A 21380-nucleotide genomic window follows, 5' to 3' on the forward strand; every position below is an offset into this window, starting at 1 on the left:
ATGGATAACTAAATTGTGGTCTACTTATACAAAGGAACATTACAGAGCAGCAAAACTGAATGAATACAGCTTTGTATATCAATGGATGATAAATCTCAAAAATATGTTGAACAGAAAAGCAAAACATACAAGCCTAAATATGTATGTTTTTATTTACATTAATTATGCAAGCAGACAAAATTAGACAATATATTGCTTAGAGATACATACATGATAAAACAATTACTAGAAGCATGGAATGGTTAACAAAGTTTCTACATATGATTACTTATGGTGGACAGGGAAACAGGCATACTCAGGGAGAGATAGAAAGGCAACTTCTAAGGTACTAGTAATGTTCTATGTCTTAAGATGGATAGTATGTATAGAGCTATTCTTCTATTCTTTAAAGAGCACATAAAAATATATACACTATTGTGGAGGTATGGTATATTTCACAAAAAATTTTTTAAATAATAAAAAGTTACTATTTTTTGAATTAACTTGGAAATTCTACATTGCAGTTAAAAGATAATCTTAAAAACTGTTTTCTTTTTTATTTAAAGCTTTGTTTTAACTTAAATCTCAGAACATGCTGAGAATTAAACATGGTACAAAATATTGCAATAAGGACCATGTTTCAAGGAATATACTTACCCTAAAGATAGGAAGGCTAAATATGGTTAGGTCTTATGTTGTTGGATACAGCTATATTTATATTGGGCCAACACATTTGAAAAACTGAACGTTCTCTTTTCATTGATGTTTCAGGAACTATGACATCAGATCTGATAAGTATTACATTGAAAACCAAATCAACTTAGTAATATTTTCCTTTTGTCTTAGATGTGATGTTATAAAAGCTGAAGTTGTCAAAAAGAACAGCAGATACAGTCTATTACCCAATTTAATACATGCTTCGCCATTCGGGTAACTGAAATTTGTTTTTACTGAAATTAACATGGCCTTAAAATAAACAAAAACTATGTGTGTGTGTATTTTAGAACATGAATAAGGAAATTGGTCTCTATTACTAGCTGTATTTATTGTTGTAGATTATTGTATTATATGCATATCTAGTTATATTGTTAAGCTTTGCAGCAGTAAAGTCAAAATCTCTTGGCTGAAGGGTGGAGCGATTCTCTACGTCAATTGCTAGAGGAAGAGGTAGGGCCTTAAATCGGAAATGAAAACTGAGAGGGCGGGCTGTAGTTTTGGGGCAACAGGCCAGGATGCTGGATCTATCTTCCTCTTCCTAGACTTTGAATATTCTACCTGCCCAGACATGCCCACATCATAAATCTGTACAAAGTGGAAAAAGTCACCACCTCCCCAATACTTCCTTAAGACATTCTACTTTCAATGACTATAAAAGTATCATAATGTACTGACTATGTAACAAAACATTTAGCTGCCATTTGCCAGAAAATTATTTTGGTAAACATAGATATCTATGATGTCTTCAGTTTCAATGGTGCCTTCTTAGATGTGATAGCTTTATGCAGTGCCCAACCTGCATAACTGTATGTTAGTTCTATGCCTGGGATTGTACAACTATGTGGTAGGTACTTGTCTATGGTACTGACCATGATGAGGAAGTCTGGAAGCTAGGAGGAATCCAAGCAACATTTTTCCCCCGAAGGCCTCATGTGGAATGAGAGGTATCTGTGAGAAAGCAAACTTTACCTTGGATACTATTTCGATTTATTCTGTTTTAAAACTATCTCCTAGATTTTAGTTAATTCTTTTTTCATAGTCCAGATTGGTCTCAGTGTACTCAAGGAGGAGCAGCTCCTTCTCATCCAGCCAGGATGGTGGCCAGATGATCCACTGGGAGGAGAAAGTTATGGGGGAGAGAGTAGGAGAGTCCAGCATCTCCTTCTAACCAGGAAACTCTAGATTTGGAGATTCTGGATTTTAATTCTTTACAGACACTCCTTACAAATTATGTTTCCTTACAGATGCTCCCTGGAATTTTGTGTTGTGAGGAACCAAAGATCTGTGAGTTCTGAAAAGGCAAATTCAGGGCAGAGTTCAGCTACTTCAGATTTTAATACTGATAATTAATAATAGCTAACACTTAATAGGCACTAATTATGAGCCATGCTAAAATGTTTTACATGCTTATATAGTTTAATCTTTGCAACTATCATATGAAGTGGGTCTACTAATATAGGAAATTGAGGCTTAGAGAATTTAAATAACTTTCCCTGAGATACTCAGGAAGTATCTGGCAGAGGTTATCTAAATCAGTCTGGTATACATCTGCCAATCTGATTGTAGAGCCCCAACATACCATGGTACAATCTAGAACCATCCTAATGCTTTCATAAATGGACCGAGTCTTAAGACGGATTTATGAGAAGACACTGAAACTTCAGCTTCAGGGCCTCTCACTTGCTGGGTCCTTTCCAAGGCCCCAAGGCTCTGGCAATGTGCTCCCATGGTCTCATGATTTTGTAAAATGTGAAGGCCTAATTTTTATGTTCATTTTCTTCATGTAGGCTCCCACTTTATGCAAGCTCATGGCCCCAGAAAACCTGATCCATCCCTGGCTGCCCAGGCTTATGGGAACAAGCAGCCTGTCAGGACCATCCTAGCTGTCCAGTTGTTACATGTTCGAGGGTTTTTGCAGAGTAATCCTGGCCATTTGGAACTTACATTCATACCCCACAGAACACTTGTAGTATGATCATCTATGTAACCCACACGAATATGACTCCTTGAAGACAGACAACATAGTTTTTTAACCTGTATATCCCCAGCATTGAACATATTTAACTCTTAACAAACAGTTGTTGAATAAATGAAAGACCATGAGATCCATAAAGAACAGAAAACAGCACTTCCTGTAGTACTGATGGCTGAAAGTCTGCACATGGAGCATTCGGGTTCACTGACAGCAGTGGGATTCTGGAGCTGCTTTCATTCTCGCCAGATCAAGGGGTTCAGACTTGAACTTAAGGAGGTCTATTCGTAATGGCAGAACTGGAGGTGGGGAGAGGAGTAGGAGGTGGGGAGAGGAGTAGGAGTATCACCTTGGGTGATACCTGGACCTAAAGACATTGAAGAGATTGGGTTGATTTCAGGCCCTCTCAGGCATTTTGGTTTGGTTTACCCTACCACGGATGTGGGGTTTCACATAAGTCTGGGGCTAGACAGAGTTCTCCGTGGAGTCATCTTGTACCTTCCCCTGCCCCTGTAAGGTGGGAGGGGAGAATGTCTTGTGTATCCCTCCAACCAGAGGAGGGAGCACTTCACCCCCACATCTCAGGTAGATGAGGGAGGCTCCAGAGAACCACCAGGAGAGTCTGGCGTGTGGTTGGGAGGAAAGGAGAACTAGTACCTGTCCCACAAGTGAAAACATCTGAGTGGCAAGAGGCTTGGTGAAGGGAACTGTGGGCTGGGAGGGTGAAAAGAGAGTTGGTGTGATGGTGAGTTTTCTGTGTTCACTTGACTGGGCCATGGGTTGCCCAGACCTTGGGCCAAACATTATTCTGGGTATGTCTGTGAGGGTGTTTCTGGAACGAGATTAACATTTGAGTTGGAGACTGAGTTAACCAGATAGCCCTTCTCAATGTGGGAGGATCCTACAGTCAGCTGAAGAAGAAAGCCTGAAAAGAACAAAAAGGCTGACCCTCCCATGAGGAAAGGGGAATTTCTCTTGCTGGATGGCCTTGAATCTTTTTTCCTGCCTTCAGACTCCGAAATGAAATATCCATTCTTCCTGGGTCTCAACTTACTGGCCTTCAGACTAGAACTACACAATCAGCTCTCCTGGGTCTCCAGCTTGTTGAAAGTAAATCTGGGATTTGTCAGCCTTCATAATCATGTGAGCCAATTCCTTTTCATACGTTTCTTCATCTATCTATATCTATCTCTATCTCCTATTGGTTCTGTTTCTCTGATGAATGCAATTGGAAATGAGAGTCTGAGGGGGACAAATATACAGGTTTTCCATGGGCTGCATGTGGATTATGTTAAAAAGAACTGGGTTTTTTGGTCATCTTCAAAGGGACTCCATCAAAATGATCTTTCTAAAGGGTGGTAGTGGGCCATCCAAAGCTGTAAACTGAGGTGTGGTAGTTGGAGTGGGAAGTGGTGGAGAAAGCAGCCTGGAGTCATTTTCTATGAAAGGAAACTGGAGGTTGGAGCTCCTCAGTAGTGAGAACACAGTTGACTGCATCAGCCAGAGAACACTGCCTTTGTCCTCTAATCCACCTCCTGCATTGATCAGACCATAGAAGAGCCACAAAGAGTAGCCATAAAGTGTAGAAGTCAGTGGATCTAGGAAGAAAGAACACCGTCCCCCTCCTCCCCACCATGCCATACAGACCCACCCTGGCTTTTCCCATTTGGGGCTTGCAAGTTTGATTCAGGCCTGAGGATCGGGGTGGTGGGGGTGGCAGTACGGGGTGGGATGGGGACATAAAGAGGAACTTTGAGTCAAATGAGAATATAATGTTTCTGTTTGTTTGTTTGAAAAAGTCTTTACTTGATTTATTTTTCAAAGATATTTTTATGATTATAAAACTCTGACCAGATAGTTTTTGTTCTTTCCTTTATCTTCCTTTCAGTACTTTAAAACTTTAAAGATGTTTCTTTTTTGCTTCATTTTAAAATTTTTTTTAGTTGAAAAGCAAAAGAATATGAAGAGAGAGCATAACATTTTAATATTAGATGATACTGAGTTTTTTAATACACAAACATGATCAGAAACACTAGGATCTTTGCCTCAAATTTCATCCAAGAATGGAGAAGAATAATTTGACAGAGGAGGTTTGAAAGAGCAGTGGAGAAATAGAGTCAAGTTGCTTTCTTTTGTACCTGACTGAGTTCAGCTCATTCAACAACCCACTTATATGCAGTTAGCCAAAAAGGAAATTCTTGACATGCCAATTTATAAAACTTCCTTATGACTACCATTACTATTTTATTCCTAAAAGTGCAGTGGAGAGCTAAGAGTTCCCTTCAGATTTAAGCCCCAGGGGATTCACTCTCTCTTTTTCATTCTTCCAGTGACTGTGCAATAGGCCAGTGAACTCATTTCCCAAATCAATTGGATGATTCAGAGTTTCTCATCTCCAAAGTATGGCCTTAAAATCCTTTTAACCCGATTGAATATTGTAGCTTTGCACGTATTGTTGTAATAATATATGCATCAAAATGACACCAAGGCTTAATGAGCCAACAAGGTGTGTGATTAATTCAGGGTGGTAGGAGTCTGTTGAAGAGGGAGGGGGTGGTTCCTGGCTGGAATATAATTGCTTTTTTATCAAGAAAGATACCTCCTCATGACATGCTGATCATGAAGGTCTATAGCCTTCAAATACTGCCCCCTTTTCCAGAAAACAATACCTTCACCCTTAAGTCTTCATAACAATCTCTCAGTGTTTAGCAACTCACTGCTTTTTGCCAGTCAGCAAAGTTCTCTGCTAAAATGTTGTCAGATCATCAACCCACAAGCTATAAACCACCTACCCAGTAGCTCTGTTCTTCAACACTAATTTTCTTTTAATGCTTGTTTGTTTGTCCGGGAGGTGGGGGAATGGGGAGCTATTTTGATGATTTATAGCATCTGCTTGATCTCTAAGATTTGGCTTGTTTAAATATGGAGTCTGCTATTCAGAAAGCACTAGAAAAGTTTTGCAAATAAATGAATACCGTTGTCTTGAAAGTGAGCCAAAAGAATGATTTATCCCCTTGGTGTCTTCTTGTTTGCCTAAAAGTGGAGATTCAGAAAGCATAAAAATGGAGGGCAACCTTGATATAAACACTCAAACAGTATAAAACCTCCTGCATTAGTGATCTAGTGTTTGTTTTCCAAAGTAGCCTCTGCACTATCAGAACCTAAAGAATGGGCAGAATTTTAGGACCACCAGCTTCATCTTAAATTTTCCAAATGGTGCTACCTTCAGTTTCCAATTCCTAAGTTTCTGTACTTTAAAATATTTCATCTGCTTCTATTACTTTCCAAGTCTCGGGAAACTTCCCTCTACAACTTCTATGCACTGATAAAATGCTAACGTCTTCTGGTTACAGGTTCTCTTTTTCAAAATGGAAATTGAGAACGTTAGCATTATCGGTAATGACTGACAGCCTGACCAAGAGCTCAGTGGGCAACTATCCCCTGCGTGTTGGAAGCTGAAAGCCTGTCTAGAGTTTATGTTTATCTCTTTGGGTCCCCTGTTGACCCGCAACATCATTATACTTTGTTGCAGTTCTAATTCAGGAATGAAAAGAAGGCTTTCTTTCTGTTTGCTTTCACTTCTGCTTAGACAAGCCGTCGGTAATCTTTTTGGCCTAGAAGGCAACAGTGAAGCTGTTGATGGGCTTAAGAGGTAGATAGGGAGAAAAATGAAAAAACAAAAAGTCATGGGATTAAGAGAGAGCAAAGGAAAGAGGGGGCAGCCAAGAGGAAGAGAGGAGCAAGAGAGAGAAGGAAGAGAGAGATATAGGTGGGAGAGGAGATTATGAGGAAGACTGGCACATTAAGAGTATCACATGTCACATGTGTGACCAGAGATGACCCGTGACCTAACTTTAACTAATAAGAAGCATACAAGCCTTTTGGACTTTCTTGTGCCATAGAAATCACCAGACTGTTTTATTTTCCTTGGTGTATTTGATGTTTTTGGCCACCGTCATGTTATTTTTGAAAGGGGAGGTGATACCTATTCTGGGTTTTGAAGAGAATTACATTTAAATAGGATAAAGTAAACACAGTGTTTAGCCTAAAGCCTGGCATATTGTAAGTGCTCAATGAAATGTTCAATTCCCTTTCCTTTAAACAATAGGTCCGAGTTTTCTTGTGAAAGAAAAAAAGCATGAGGAAGAAACAAAACCAACAAGAGGATGAAATCAATAAATAATTACATAACCTCCTTCATCTATGGATTTGAAACTCTTTGTCCAGGACTTCTTTTATCAGGGCTGTCAGCTAATAATAGTATTAGCCGATTTGAGTTTTTCTTCTTCTGCTTCCTCTGCTAGAAGAAGTGGGGCTTGTTCTGCCTTGGGGGAGGGAGAGTGGCTCTCACAGAGCCTTTTCATCCTGCACAAAGCAGAGTGGACTTGATTCCACAGGCAGGGGGGCTAATAGTATTTTTCCAGCTGGGGAGGAATGTGACAGGCTTTTCATTTCAAAATACCCACCTGGTATAGGAGCAGAGTAGAAGAGTGAGGCTGTAGGCTAGAAATTATTGATTTAGTCAACAAATATGCGCTGAGTGCCATTCTATGACAGGGCAAAGTCCCTGACCTCTTGAGGCTGACCACACAGTAGGGGAGTCAGACCCACAAATAAGTAAATAAATATGTACTTTGGTGAAAATTATGAAGGCAAAGAATAGGCACAATGGATGAAAGGAAATGCTTCTCTGAGGAAGTGATGTTTGGGCCCAAGAATAAATAAGGGTAAGTCAGACAGAGGAACAAGGACTCAAGGGAAGACCTTATTCAGGAAGGGGAGACTTCCGCAAACTATGCGCAGAAAGGATGAGGTGGGGGTCGGGGAGCAGTTAGCAGGCAGAGCAAAAGAAGGGCCCATTTATGGAGCAAGAGCCCTCAGAGGATGGGAGGGGGTAGACCTCAGTGCTGGGGTAGAAGAACTAGCCTGGGCAGGAAGAAAGTCACACTCCCTCTGGGAAAGGACGGAAGCAGATACTGGTAAGTATATAGATGAAGGATAGAATACAGCAGAGTGTTCCTGTGATGGTCTCATGTTCTCTGTGCAGTAGGAGAAGTGGTTGCCGAATATCAGGGAACGCTTGTAGAGCACAGGGCTTGGGGAATGAGATAAAAGGACTGGAATAGCTTCCTTGTAAAACCAGAGGGAACCATGGCAGATGGATCGAGCTCTGTTTCAGAGGCTTCTGTGATTCCTGGGAGGGATGCTCCCATTAACTATTACACCTTCCAAGGGACTCAGTAATGACATATAGCAACCAAGAGGCCAAGCCTGGGAGACTTCCCCATCACACCTGTGCCTCCCAAACAAAAGAAAGAATACAGTGATGCAGGCCTGCTTTCATCCAACCCTTAAACGAGACCCAATCATGAGATGGGCAAAAATAAAGAATCTAACAGTACTGAATGTGGGTGTCAATGTGGGCAGAAAGGAATTCTCATACGCTGCTGGGGGGAGTGTGAATTGGTACAACTACTATGAAAAGTAAGTTTGCAATGTTTTGTAAAGTTTAAGCTGCCATAAACAGTGTATGTCATAATAGCTAGATATAGTCCTAGAAGATTGTTTTTGAAGCTGCAGATGGAGACCCAATAATGGGTCCAGAAATCAACTTAGTGACTCTCAGCAAACAATTTAAAAGAACATAGATTTAAAATAGGTAATATTAGAGGTCATTATTCATAGAAAGAATAAGTACTATTTCTTATGAAACTTTGGCTTCAGTTTTATGTGGTCACAATGAGACATAGGCTGGTCATAATAAGAAATTTCTCACTGTGGGGTGGGGTCAAAATATGTGGAAACACTGGTCTAGAGAGACTCTTGCACATATGCACAAGGAAACAAATACAGCAATTCCTTGCAACCTTGATTATAAGACTGATTTACAATTTAGGAAGCAATTTCTATCAATGGATGAATTGAACATGGTGTCATCATGCAATGCAATATTGAACTAGGTCTAAATATATCAGGGTACATAAATTCCAAAACAGCATTGAGTGAAAAACAGCAAGTTGCTGAATATGTAAGTATGAGACCATTTATGAAAAACTAAAAACCCCACCAAACAATCCTATGTATGCATATAAAAGAATAAAAAGACTGGAAAGATACGCCATGCAATCTTAAGAGTTGTTGCCTCTGGAAAGAAGGAAAAGGGTTGAGACTGGACATAGGAACAAAGAAGATTTTATTCCTAATGTGTTTTTTGTTTGTTTGAAAATGTTTTTGAGAAAAATGTGATAAGGTAATAATTGCCAATTTGGGGTAGTGAGTATAACACTGCTTGTTATATTTTTCTTATACTCACTGTGGTTTTGAACACATATTTATACATTCTTTGATATTCCTCCCCTCGAGAGATGAAGCTTTCTTTCCCTCCCCTTGAATTTGGGTTGGCCTTAGTGACTTGCTTCTAGCAAATAACATGGCTGAAATAATGGAATGTCATCTCCAAGATTAGGAGAAAGGCTGAGACAGAAAATTTCAGCTTCTGTCTTGGCTTCTCTGTCTCTGTCTCAAATTTCTTGTTCTAGGGAAACCACTACCAGGTTATATGAACAGCCTCATGAAGAGGCCCATGTGCAGAGAAGCTGAAATCTACCAACAGCCATGCATGAACTCAGAAGCAGACTGTCAGCACCTTCGCAAGACTGCAGTCCTCACCAACACCTGACTACAAGCTCATGAGAGGCTTGGACTCAGAGCCACAAAGCTAAGCTGAAATTGAGATAATCAATGTTTATTGTTTAAACTACAAAGTTTTGGAATAATTTTATAATAACCAATATTAAGTTCTCTGTGTTCAAATTTTTTTCTCAAAAAAGGAAAATGCACTTCTAAATAAATTTGTAAGTCAATAGATGTTTGAAACAAAACAAAGTGGAAAGAAACTACTAGAAAAGAAGTTTCCTTCCAATATCAACATAAAGCAAAGAACTCAAGTGTTTGAAGAGATCAGTGAGTCACAGGATGAAGGTTAAGAGCATGAACTCTGGAGCCAGACAACTTAGGCCCAAAGCCCTGCCTCTGTCCCTTGCTAGCTTTGTGACCTTAGGCAAGTCAACCTAACCTCTCTGTCCCTCAGTTTCCCCATCTGCAAAATGGAAATGATAACAGCAGTACCTGCCTCATAGGTTTGCTATGAAGATTAAATGAATCAACATACCTAAAGCAATTAGAACACTGCTTGTTCCAATACAGTAAGCAATTTATATATGTAACTATTATAATTTTTATTATTGTTTTGAGTAAACAGGACCTTAAAGATGATCTAATTCAATCCCTTCATTTTTCAAGTGAGGAAAATGTACGTTCTTGCTCACAGACCAGTTAGTGGTAAAGCCGGAATTCAAGCTCAGGTCTTATGAAAACGAGAGGAGTGGAACAAGCACTTTCTTAACCAGTTACAGTTCACAATTGAATTTTTTGATTATAAAGGTCTTATAGACTTCTCTGCCTATGACCCTATAGGATTCTAGAGCATTTTCTTTGTATCTTCTTTTCTTTCTTTTTTCTTTTTCTTTTTCTTTTTCTCTTTCTCTTTCTTTTTCTCTTTCTCTTTCTTTTTCTCTTTCTTTCCTTCCTTCCTTCCTTCCTTTCCTTCCTTCCTTCCTTCCTTCCTTCCTTCCTTCCTTCCTTTCTTTCTTTCTTTCTTTCTTTCTTTCTTTCTTTCTTTCTTTCTTCCTTCCTTCCTTCCTTCCTTCCTTCCTTCCTTCCTTCCTTCCTTCCTTCCTTTCTTCCTTTCTTCCTTTTGTTATTATGGGTCACTTACATGCTTTCCTAAAGGATGATCAAAAATGGGATTTGAATTAGTCTTTTTAAAGAACAAGACCTGTTTCTGCAGGATGCAACAATTTGTCTATTTGATTTTAATAATATTCTTCTCCTTGGTTCCCTGTACTATACTCAAAAGAGGAAGATTTCAGCAGACTACTAAAAATTGGCAAGTCGTCTAATGAAATTCAGCAGATTACAAAAAGCCTGAAGAAATACGACTGTCTTGCTAAAACTAAACTGAAACCTAATATTAATCAACCATGATGCTTTAGTTTTGTCATTTGATTTCACAATAATCTTATGAAACATGCTGAGATTTTTCCTTCTCTTACAGAGGAAGTAACAGAATGTTAGGGAGTCAAAGTGACTTGCTCAGAGTAACACAGATTAGAAGTGGCAAAGTCTAGAATTCAGACTTTCCTAACTGAATGTCCTTTTCAAACCATCACTATAAGTTTCCCACATTTGGGTCTGTAGCCTCCAAAAATACCACCAAAGTGTGCAAGAAAATACGTACAAAGGTGTTCACTGTAGCATTATTCATAATAGTGAGAACTTGGAGACTACCTAACTATTCAACTGTAGATGGTTATTTAAAAAAATTAACATATCCATCCTATGGAAGGGACACTAAGCGACCATCTAAAATAATGAGATATATACCACAGACACAGTGACATGAAGATTAGATAAAAAATTTGTTTAATTAAAAAAGCAAGTTGCAGAACAATCAATGATTCCATTTTTATGTAAGGAAAAAACCTTACAAATTAATATGTCTGTGCATATAAAAAGTTCTGGGAACCCACATAAAAAAAGTTAATAAATGATAATCCTTCAGCAGAGATAGTTTAGAGTAGGGGAGGGAAAAAGTCCATGAACTCTAACTTACGTTGTTTACATTTTTATCATGGTTATGTTACTTTATACTGAAACATTTTAGGTTAAATTATTAACACTTCTTTAAAAAGTTACTCAGCCTCTCAAATATTTACTGAATTCTTCTTATGTGTGTGTTCAGCACTCTGCCATGGGTTAGAGAATTCACAAGGAAGTTCTCTTGAGGAAGTTAGCATCTGGTCGGAGAGAAAAGCAGAACTTAGAAAATGATACAAGACAGTTTATACTTAATTGTGGGGGAAATGGCCAATTAATGTAAGAAAGAGTCACACAGATTTCATTCTCTGTTGGAAGTTTTGTACAAGGGAAGTTGCCTCAGGTCTCCAATTTCCCTACATTGGGACCTTGTGCAACTCTTGAGTATCACTAAAAATAAATTTCTCAGTATCACTTGGGCTTATCAAACTGGAGTAATCTGTCCTTTATTCATCTCTCATGTGTAGTTTTTAAAGAGAGAATCCAGTTGGCTTATCTGGTGTCCCTTGGCAGCCACAGAAATTGGGCTACTTGTCATAAACTGGGTAAAGCTACCCCAGAGGCACCTGGTATCTTCATTCGTAGCTTACAGAGGTCATTTCTGTTTCATGCACCAGTTCTCAGTCCAAGCCATGCCAAACCGTCGTGGCTTGGGGATCTGCGTTCATTTTACTGACAGAGTGTGCTTTTTGAGTCACAGAACTTATATTTTAAAGAACTGATTGGGCTGCTTTTCTTCATGGCAAATATTATGGACTCCTCCTATAGTCTGTTTAGTGCGACAGGTAAAGGTGAGAATAGCAGAAGTAAAGGAAGAACACCTCTGAGTCTAGCCAGGTTCAGAGACAGTTAAAGAGAAGTAGGCATGCCTATCAGCTAGCTTTCTTGGGCAGGGCTGCTCTGTGCAGATGAACAGGATGAACAGGCTGTACTGCATAAGAGCGTCTGCTGAGAGAGTGAGTGCTGGCTGTGTGTGGCCCTGGCACGTGATTGGGTGTCGGGAGAGGGATAAGCCTTTTGTCAACTAATATAGAAGCACCTTGTGGACTAGCAGTGGCCCTGTTCTTGGAATAATACTGGCTTGTAAACTAGCAAACTGAAGGAACAGAACTGAGGGCTATTATGGAGAACAGGGAAGGAAGGGACTTTGGAGGAAAACTCAAGTAAATGTTTCCAACATGAGCTTGGTACATGGTAGATATTTAATAAATATTTGTTAAATGAATAAATAATGCTAGGGAAAGAGTAGTGAGAAAAACAGACAAAATCTTTGAGCTTATGCAATAAATTAAAGTCAGATGCAGAATATGTACTATATGATACCATTTATATAAGGGGCATAATAAAATAAAATTGAGATGTGAAAACTCTATTACTCAGCAGTTCCACTCCTAGGGATATAATCTAGATAAATTTGTGCAATTTGTGCACCAGAAGACAAGACTATTAATAGCACGTGTTTTTAATAGCAAAAACAGAAAATGTAAACAAAACAAAACCCCTTAAACTAGAAATAACCCGTGTCCACTAACAGGAGAATGGATACACTGTAGTATATTCATACACTGGGATTCCACACAATGTTGAAAATTAATTATCTCTAGCTGCACACTGATCTGTGAATGACAGATACAGTGCCTGGAGTTATGGCAGCCATCTTGACATCACTGAACCAATGCCAACAGCTGGCTGTCAAATAAATTCCAATTAGTTTAGGTCACCGACAGTCAAATTTTTTTTTGTCATTTGTAGATGTAAGTATTTCTAGTACATAATTATTAACTGAGAGGAAGTTTCAATAATTGTTAAGGGTGATAAAGCAGGGGAATTTTTCAGTTTGTATTCTTGAAAATTTTTACGTTAAGAATATGTTCACGTATTATTTGGGTAATTTAAATTTTAAAAAATGTAGGTACAAGAAAGCCAAGAAATAGAGTGATATACAATAGCTCACATAGGCCAGCTTCTCAATCTTTCTCAACCAAACTTTTGTAAAATTTACTTAACTTGCCTTCTACCAGGTTTAACCCAACCACCCACCCTTTCTTTACTTAGACTAAAGGTCGAGCTCCTTAATGTGCCCATAATGCTTTGCTTTCTATGAGTCCCATCTCTATCTCACAAACCATTCTGCCTTGCTAACAAAGCTCCAGTTACACTGGCCTTATTTTAGTTCCACAGATGTTCCTGCTTCCTAGGTTGCAGGCCTTCAACATTCTGTTTCCATCCTGAAATGCTCTTTTTTTCCTCCTCCTCCCTGGACATGACTTGCATCTCCAGCTACCACTCCATCCTTTCCTTGTCTTCCCCGCCCTCTCGCACTCCACCTCTCTCCCCTGATTCTTTGTACTATAAGAGGAGAGCAAAATTTTCATGAAAAAAAATCGTGTTAAAAATGTGTTTGTATGTTTATTTTGTCGGTGTTTTACTCTGAAGACCCTGAAAAGCCTGAGTCAATTAAATTGAAGATTTGGGAGGTATTACAATTGCCTTCCTGGGACTGCATTAGGGATAGGAATTGGCATGGACTTGACCACATAAGGCACTGATGGATGGAGAAGATCCTGGGGAAAGGACAGAAGGGAAGAAATGGCAGAGAGAAGCAGATGAGAGCGAAAAGAGACCCTGGCACCCATCTGATGCTGTCTCGGTATAGAGATAATCTCATGGGAAAAATACATAATTTTTATTACTAATAAAAAGTGAGCACCCAGGTACCCATCACCTAGTTTAAGAAATAGAATATTACCACTCTATGTCTATGTATTCTCTCTTTCCATTATTTCATCCCTCTTCTTTCCTCCCTTTCCCCCTGAATTTTGTATTTATCTTTCCCTTGCATTTATTTATAGCTTTTCGACATATGAATGTATCACTAAATAACTAATTGTTTAGTTTTGCATGTTTTTGAGCTTTATATAAATGAAATCATATAGCTCTTTTCTCTTGCAACTTGCTCTTTTTATTTTTCCTGAACATACAGATTTTTGTGAAGTTCATCCATGTTGATGTATATAGCTGTAATTTATTGCCACTGCTATATTCATTTTATGAATGAACTATAATTTATTCATTCATTTTCTTGTCAATAGATATTTCAATGACCAGTTTTTTCTATTTGAAACAATGATGATATCAACATAATTGTAACTGTCTCTTGGGTAAGAATTTCTTTAGGGTATATACTTAGTAGAGGAATTGCTGGATTGCAAGACATATACTTATTCAACTTTATTTGATATGCCATAGTGTTTTCCAAGATGGTTTTAAACGAAGTAGTTTTAAATACAAGGAGTATTTAAGATTTCTCATTGTTTCACATCCTTATCAATAATTGGTATTGGCATATTTTAAAATTTTTGCCAGGGAAGTCATTCTACAGATGGCTGAACATATCTTTGCATTTTTATCTTTATAGTTTTCATTTTGAGTTAAATTTAACCTTGCTTGGAAGGTATCTTTTCATTTCCTTCTTGCATCACTTATATTTCTTAGCTATCATTTTAAATAAACCTACTTTCTAGATGCTGAATAAAGAGCTTGATGACATTCAGATTGATTTAGTAAATGATACTGATTATTTATCAGAGTGGCACCATCTGGGTAGTGCATTGGCACAATTTGATATATTCAGCATCCTTCCTATCCCCTTTCCCTCAGTTCCATCCAACCACCTCCCCAGAACATCAAGTCATGGTCTGGGGGATCAAGCTCCTGTGATTTTGATGCTGGCCGCTAAAATTCTTGACTGTAATTTTAATACTGAGATACATACCTCCATTATGTGTTTGGAATTTGGAGCTACTTGCTGAATTCTGTGACTGCTAAAACTAAAATTTAAAAATTCAATTCAATAAAAATTTCTTATAGCCCCATTTTATTATTATTAATGCTGGAGTTCAACTTAGGGTTCTCTCCTTACGACAGCAACCAAGGTGTATAGGTATACACTGCAGGGTGAATCAGTCTCTCTTACTCAGGGATCCTATGCATGTTGTTTCACCTAAAAAACAAAGCGTCTGGTAACTTTGTTTAGGGGCAAGTGATGGTGAGAGGAAAGGAGTCCCGGCTATTAGTATTAGTCAAGGCTAAACATGATGATACTCAGGAAAAGATGAAATGGACAGGTATCTGAGTTGAAATTTAACCATTCCTAATAAATACTAAGAATCTAATCCTCACAACAAAGAGGCAGAGGCTATTATAATATCTTTAGGCAGATAAGGAAACTGAGATGTGGAGATGTTTAAAGTAACTTGGCCAAGGATGCCTGGAAAGATACAGCCAATGTGGAGACAAAACACATAGGCAAACAGACTTTTTGTTTTTGAAGGATGCCAAGACTTTTAAGTGATTTTTCTTTTCATTTTATTTTAATCACCTTTCTATTTTCTGTAAACCAGAAGCCCCACTCCAAAGCTTTATTCTTAAGATTTCTGGCAGCTTGGACATCTACCCAAATGATGGAATTTCAGTCATTTTACTTTTCAAAGTACTTACTTGTAGGTGGCAGTGTTACTTTCAAAACCTACTTTGATTTTTTTTTTTTTTTCCTGAGGAAGATTAGAAAAAGCCATCTGGTTAACATTTCCTTGAAAAATTCTTCTCTGAGTGGAGCTTCCTAAGAAGAAATTATGAGTGAAGAGAGTGTGGTATAAAGCTATGTGGAATGCAAATAAAGAAATGTAGAAACTGAAGCATTACCATTCTGATACTTAGGAGAATTTACCTTTTTGTACAATAAGCTCACTTTTCTTTCACCCTTTTCTTTCCTTATCCTTTTTTTTTTTTTTTTTTTAAGAGTGGCTTTTTTTAGATTCAGACCAAGGCCACCTACTTGTACCCAATTACAAATCCATGGTAAGGCTCTTCCCACAGCTCTGAGGAAGATTTTCAAAAAAATATTTTTGGGTGGGGGGAGGTAATTAGGTTTGTTTATTTATATATTTATTTTAGAGGAGGTACTGGGGATTGAACCCAGGATCATGCATGCTGAGCATGCCATTTACCATTTGAGCTATGCCTCCCCCCCCCTCCGTTTGCTTTTCCTTTTGAGAAAGATTCTTTTGAATGAAACCCTGTTTCTCAATAACACTTTTCTAGCTATTTTTGCGACTTAATCTTGTTCACATAATGCTGGTTTGGTCTTGAAGTTTGGTTCTTTTTCTAATTAGCTGTCTCTTCTATTCAGGGTTTCTACCACCTCCCAAATAGTGACATTCTATTGTTACAATAGTAACAATTTGCCTAGCTGAGAATCTAGCAAATAATGGGTACTCAATAAATATTTGCTGATTGACTGAATGACTAATTAAATAAATGAACAAATGAGTGAGTGAAATCTTCCAAGGAGGAAAAGAAGCAAGATCAAGAGAATAAATGTGAAATAAATCCTTAGTAATGAACTATGTAAAGAAGTGTTTGTCACATTGATCTTATTCTTCTACGTGTCCCTAGAATTTGTCAACCGTTATATAACCTTAAGAAGTCTACATATCCATGTAATTTCAGGACTCAGTTTAGAAAAATCAAATACAATTTTAAAAATGACTATTGAGTCAGTGAAAAAAAAGTAGGGTTTTTTTTGGGGGGGTCTTATTGGCTCATTTAATTACAGTCATTCTAATAAGTTATTTGGAACCTTCCACTAAGAAAATTTTTAGATCATCATTGCCTAGTAAATTACTCTTCTTATTCACAGAATTTATTTTACTTTGAATCTCAGAATATTATTTTAGGTTGTTCCGTTCTTTAGTTTTCAAAGTAATAGAAGTTAAAGACTGTGACATTAATCTGGACCATACTGAATTGTATCTTTGTTACAGAAACATTCATGATGACAAAAATTGAGATTTTTATTGGCATTTTATTTTAATTTCTATTTTTGTCTGCATAAAATTAGCCTTTCAAAAACAGGCTTTTAGGTCTTAGACTTTAGTTACATTGTGTCCCATCAATTTTAATTTTTTACTTCCTTAGTACATTCTGTATTTTCTAAAATTTCTCCAGTAAGCTTTAATTACTTTTATGGTCATAGAAAATGGTAAATTCTGTTAACTCCCCTCCTCACTAGGTCAGCTGTTTATCACTCTGAGCAAATGGCTACTCAAATTTATATTTTACTATAGTAATTTCTGAAGACATGAGAACCTATGGCAGTAATTTCAACTTGAAATTTCCAAGGACTCTATCCAGGTGAATGAATAGAGAACTTCATTCACAGTGTATTCGTGTAGAATTTGCAATGCCTTCTCTGGTTGTTCTGTCTGTTTTCAGGCAGTATCTAAGTTGAAATTACATGTTGTTACACTTAAAATGACTTAGTACATATTAATCTATTTCCTTGTCTATCTTTAATACATTTGCTGTTTTCTTACATGTAAAATGAGGAGCAGGAATAACTGCTAAACTTCATTTTCATTCTGATACCCTATAATCACTCACTGAGATTGTTCTACAATAAATTCATTAGAGATAGAATTATGGAGTACTGCATTTTATATTCCCAAGATCAATGTTCAACTCAATAGACGGTATATGTTAAGTTGCATACCAAAGAATGCCTTTTGAAAGTGTATCCATGATATGTAAAGGATCACATTGGATAGTGAAAGTTGGTAAGTCTGAAGAGTTTCAATACTATAATTATTTATCTCTATCTTGTAACTCTGGGTGCAGGCACTCCTTCCTCTTTAGGAAGACATCTGTGTATCTCCACATAGCATTACTTTTAGAAGAGGAACTTCCTAGGATTTCTTTCAACCTTCTGTTTCTCTAATTATTGAACCCTGCTTATAACATGGACTCCATTAATGAAATTCTATCCAGTTCATGACTTTCATGAATATCACCAGGGTGATTCAGAATGTCTCTTGCCCTGTTTTTAGAATAGGCAGTGACTTTTGGATGGATTATGACTACAAAAAACTATATTACAGGCATTTTCTTTTCAAAGCCCATTTTCAACTCCCCTGAAGGGAGCCAGTATAACTTGATAGTTAAGCAGTTAAAAATAACGGGCTTGGAAACAAACCTGTTTGTATCCTAGCCATACTTTTCAACTACTGCCTGACCTTGGGCAAGTTAGTTTACAGCTCTGATCCTCAGTTTTATTATTTGTAAAACAGGGATAATATTATAACTCTCTTTGTAAAATTGTTTATGAGGAATAATTACACGCTCTATATAAAAGCACTTTGCATTCCATTTAGTCAAGCAATACTTACTGAGCTCTAACCATGTGCCAGGCACTGTGCCAAACTCCTGTCTAACTCAGGGCCGTTCTCTTTCTTCCTTCAAATTTTCTTCCAACTTCTACCCCTTTAAGTCTCACCTTAAATGCTGCTTTTGCAGGGAAAGCTTCTGTGTTAGGTCCTCCAAAAAGCGAATGCCAAGGTAGGATTAGACGTGCAAGAGATTTGTTAGAGGAGATTCCCTGTGGAAGATAAAACAGAGGAGGAAAAGGTAAGCAGGGAAAGCCTGAGACTCTAATAAATGTCTGACTGACATCTATTTAAGGAGAAGGGAGAATTGGGTAGAAAAAGACTGCAACACTCTTCTAAGAAAATTTTGGCTATGCCAAATGGGGAGTTTCCAAGCCAGAATTTCCCATCACAAGGGTCCTGTGTTCAGCAGCGATAGGCTGGCTCTAGCATCTCTGCTGTGCTCAGTCACTGGCTGGTGGTAGTTCAGGAAGGGCATGGCCTCTGTTCCAAATGTGGTGGTAGACTGAGAGAGGCAGCAGCTGAGGTTGACAGTCAACAATGCTCCCCACAAAGGAGATCTGAGTGGCACACATCATTTAGCCATCATGCCTTCCACGATAGATTATATCCCCTGGTTATTTGCTTTTATAGAAACATGTATTTTCCTTTTCTCAATTATTACCATTACATTTAAATGTCTGTTTTCTAAATTTCTAAAGGTTATTCTCTCTGAACTGTAAGCTACATGAGAGTAGAGACTGAGTTAATCTGGTTCAACACTGCATTCCCAACATGTACAAGGTACATCAGATGAGATGGTATATAATACTTATAAAATACAATAGTAGTCCTTATTTTTATCCATTATCTCCATTCTATTTCACATTACCACACCCAAACCTAAAAGTCTGTAGATGACTCTGCATTACAGAAGAGCTCATGATGCCAATCACATACCAAATATAAAATTAACAATCACAAAATACCACATCATCAAAAAAAACCCTAAGTACCTTTCTGCTATCCTTCTTCCCTGACCCTGCCCCAAAGCTGGGGTTTAAGTGCAGCAGGGGCCAATGCTGTGCTAGAGGAGGAGGCATAGAGTGCTGGAGTCAGGTTATTTAGATTCAAAGCTTGTCTTTGGCATTATTTGTGGGACATTGAGCAAGTTGCTTGACCTCACTGAGACTCAGTTTTCTCCCCTGTCCAGTGAGAATAATGAAATTAATAATCATTAGAGGACTGTCAATCAGGTTATAAGACATAATTTATACTGAGTGCTTAGAAAAGTGCCTGGCATATAGTTAGCTCCCAATAAATATTTCTATTCACATTCTTGTTAGGACTTCTGCAATACCCTGCTCTAGCTATTTTCAAAATATGATCCACAGACATTCTCAGGAGTCATGAGGTTACAATTATCTACATAACAACACTAAGAATTTATTTCTGTTTATCATTGTTTTAACATTTGTTCTGATGGTTCAAAAGCAAATTATTGCAGACCATGGGATACCACTTCACATCCATTAAGATGGCTATAATCAAAAAGACATATGATAGTAAGTGTTAACAAGTACGTGGAGAAACTGGAACATACAAGCACTGCTAGTGGGAATGTAATTGGAGCAGCCACTTTGGAAAAGAGTTGGCAGTTCCTCAAAAAATTAAACACAGAGTTCTCTTGTGACTTAGCAATTTCACTCCTAGGTATATATCTAACATAACTGAAGATATAATTTCAAGAAGGATATATTCACTTAAATAACAAAACAACTCAAAACATTTATGCAATTAATAACAGTGCAAAATCTGATATGTGGAGACTAAATAATACACAAATAATAAAAAAAAAAAAACCTATAGGGAAATTAGAAAGTATTTTGAAATGAAGTAAAATGAAAACACAATATATTAAAATGTCTGGTATGCAACTAATGCAGTACTTTGAGGGAAAATTATACCAATAGATGCCTATATTACAAAGGAACAAAAATCTCAAATCAGTGCTCTCAGTTTCCAACAAACTGGAAAATTTTAAAAACTTCAAAAATCAAAAAAAAAAAAAAGCAGAAAGAAGGAAATAATAAACATAACAGCGAAATCAAAGAAAGAGAAAACAGAGAAAATCTATGAAAACAAAAGCTAACATTGAGATTTGAAATCAGTAAAGTTAATATGCCTCCTGCCAGATTAGTCACGAAAAGAAAAAAGAACCAAATTTCCAATTTCAGGAACGAGGGAATGAGATGCTGCACATTTAAGAAGGACAATAAAAAAATATTTTTAACAAATTTACATGAATAAATTCAAAAACAACTATTGTCACAACTATTAAAGCTCACTCAAGAAATGTTAAATAGTTGTTGAATTAGTGAATGTTAGCTATTACAGACAGGGAGCTGAGCCCAGGCTTTATAGATAAATAAGGCATTTTTCCTCCCAAGTAGCTCTCAGTTCATTAACGGGAAAAACAAACCTTAATACTGATTGGAGCAAAAGGGTGAGAGAAAACTTGGCCAGGAGAAGCTTCTCTGGGTAGGAGTCACCCGGCTTAGACAGGAAGGACCAGTAAAAAATGTTTAAGAGAATGTGAGTTTGGGCAGGGGCCCTGAGCAGCGCTTTGCTGCCGACAGTCCGTGACTGCCCACGCCACCTTCCTCAGAGAAGTCCCAGCCCTTTCCCTACTCGCGCTCGCAGCTGCCAAACGACCTACTCCGACCAAACCAAGCCCCAACTAGTCGCGCGCCTGCGCACTCGAGCAAAGCGCTCGCAGGAGAGGGCGAGGCGGCTGCGGGAAGTGTGACCTCTCTCTCTCTCCCTACTCGTTGTTTCCATCCGGGGTCACG

The 21380-nt window shown here is 37.9% G+C and overlaps 1 long non-coding RNA gene across 3 annotated transcripts; it reads right to left on the minus strand.

Annotated features, from left to right (window-relative positions):
- Positions 1-173: 173 nt before the first annotated feature.
- LOC135319859 (uncharacterized) lies at positions 174-21247 on the minus strand. 3 transcript variants are annotated; one of them, XR_010378807.1, is made up of 3 exons: positions 21011-21247; positions 18660-18761; positions 174-3035 (listed from the first exon to the last, which is right to left on the minus strand). It is a non-coding gene; the product is annotated as an uncharacterized LOC135319859 (long non-coding RNA). The 3 variants fall into 3 exon arrangements; XR_010378808.1 differs by lacking the exon at positions 174-3035 and adding an exon at positions 11171-11526; XR_010378809.1 differs by lacking the exon at positions 174-3035 and adding an exon at positions 14541-15947.
- Between the last annotated feature and the right edge of the window lie 133 nt (positions 21248-21380).

Source organism: Camelus dromedarius, chromosome 3, assembly GCF_036321535.1.
Source record: "Camelus dromedarius isolate mCamDro1 chromosome 3, mCamDro1.pat, whole genome shotgun sequence".
In the NCBI taxonomy this organism is placed as follows: Eukaryota; Metazoa; Chordata; class Mammalia; order Artiodactyla; family Camelidae; genus Camelus; species Camelus dromedarius.